We start from the raw sequence: 2,388 nt of genomic DNA, 5'->3' as shown, positions 1-2,388 counted from the left end.
TATAATTGAAAGTCTGAGAAAAGGAGATGGTTGTAAATCCAGTCATTTCCAACACATTCAGTGTGTTTATAAATCATGACAGCCACTTTTGTCAAAGGACCAAGAATGGCTTGGGAAATGTCCTCTTCCACTTGTTTTATTATGCTTGTTTGTTTTAAGCTTGAGTGACAAATTTCTTTTTCACTAGTTGTTACAACAAAACTTCATGAACCAGGAAATGGATAAACCCAAATAGCACCATACTAACTCATGGGAACCTCCTCACAATATCCCTCAGCCCAGCTCTCACAAACGGAGCTGATTCTTAAGCTAAGAAGGGGGACCCTCATGTTATTTTGCCACTAAGAACAATACAGGAAGAGTCATAGAATTTAGGGAGGTAAAAGACCTGAGACATCATCTAACCTCATTATTTGGTCAATAGGGACATTGTGGTTTAGAAAAATGAAAGGACCTGTCCAAATTTACACAAGTTTCAACTGTGTAGCCAACTCTAATCACTGCTAGACCAGTTCTCCAAAATTACTACCACCCCAGATTTGTTTAGATAAACATTTTAACTCTGATAGTGCTCCTAATTATGTTAAAGGAAAGCGCATGTTTTGAATTAACCAAAACCCAAGATCATGATCTTCACTGTCATTAAAACTGAGAGGATGTTTTACAAAAGAGACATTCAAACCCAGCCAAGCCCAATATTCCATGTTAAAACCATTGGTTTTCTCATTTTGGTCAGCAAATGTTAATTCATTTGTCCAAATTCACACAGAAAGTGGAGGAGTTTGGGACTGCAAAGGCCATTCTTTAACCACTATGCTGTTCTGTCAAGGTGACATTAGCAGTAGCAGAGTTGAGAAATAAAGTATAGATACAAACATAATCTGTCTCTTAACAGTTAAGACTCATAACATAATGTTTTAGAGTTAGATGAGATAGCATCTTTGTGAACTGAAGTCCATCAAAAGTGAGTCTTGTTATGACTTTACATGCCAGAGTTCACATGTTTGAACTATGCACAACAGGCAACCCTTAAATTGTGTAGCAATTGGAAATGTGTCAATTTTTCTGAAGACATCATTGTATTTACTGCAGCCACAAACTCAAAACCAATTTCAATGGGCTGGCCATAATTACAAACCTATTTATAATTTAGGGAGTGTCTCCTTGATTATAAATTGTGCCCTTTCTCTGTTTCACTTATGAGCAAAAAGGGGCTTTCTCTTAAAGGTCTCCTGCCTTTTTTCCATTTCCAAAGGTCTCCTTGCATCCCAAATTTACCTACAAATGATTTCATATTTAAACTTTGTCTACTTACTGCTAACACTATTTCTTACTCTTTGTAAAACAAAATAAAACACAATTGAAAGAGAAAATAAAATAAACCTCACAGTGAGAGATAACGTGCCCCTTCATTACTCTTTATTAGGATGATTTCTCTTAGCAGAGCTACTATCTTGGCTACAGAACAGGGGCCCTTTATGTCAACTAGCAAGCTACGCTGTCAATTATTTTTTTCTGGCCCTTCTAGTACCTGTCTTCAAGTCAGTGAGATGAAAGTGTTTCACTTAAACAAATATCAGAGTGGCACCATCGCCATGGCAACCAGAAACAAGAGATCTTTAAGATGGAAAAAAGAAGTGGAGAAGAAGAGGTGTTATTATTTATTTTCCATTAAGTAAAATACATGCAAGTTTAATAGTTGTAAATAGCCTAGCATATTAAAAAGAGATAATAGAATAGCCTCCCTCAATCCTACCCCCCCATTTTTCCCATTTTCCATCCATGTGAACAAAATCTGAATCATCCAGTGGAAGAATTCAGCTTCCTTTCGTGAGGATTACCAAATGATACCTATTATTTCAAGCCATGTATTATTAAAAATCTTATGGAGTTCATTTGGAAAATAAATGGACATATGCCCTACATTGTTAGAAATGAGAAATTGATGATAAGAGCATGAGACGCTCTGTGGAATTCTTAAAAATCTAGTTCTGAATCTTCCATATATCACACATCAGTCAACATGTGCATCTCAGCAACCTTGTCTGAGGTTGGAGAAAGGGATGTAAATGGCCCAGCAGAGCTATCTTTAAGAGTACATTCCAGATGTTAGTAGGCATTAAGTTTGAACACCTTACTGGCTAGATTTCAATCACTGTAAACTTGTTTTAAACCAAGCCGAGTTGTGTAATTGTACATGTCATATGCTTTAATCTTTCATCTTGCTTTCTCCTTTAAAATTAGTATAAAATAATGTGCCATAAAGCCAATTGTATATCAAACATTCACACACACTTAAGTATATTTTAATGGACTTGGCAGCACATATCTTGAAATCTTGAGGCTGAAAGAGTTTCGTTATTTAGTGTCGTAATATAGATATTTAGA

This window comes from Hipposideros armiger, unplaced genomic scaffold (assembly GCF_001890085.2).
Source record: "Hipposideros armiger isolate ML-2016 unplaced genomic scaffold, ASM189008v1 scaffold_379, whole genome shotgun sequence".
In the NCBI taxonomy this organism is placed as follows: Eukaryota; Metazoa; Chordata; class Mammalia; order Chiroptera; family Hipposideridae; genus Hipposideros; species Hipposideros armiger.
This window is presented reverse-complemented; position numbering follows the sequence as displayed.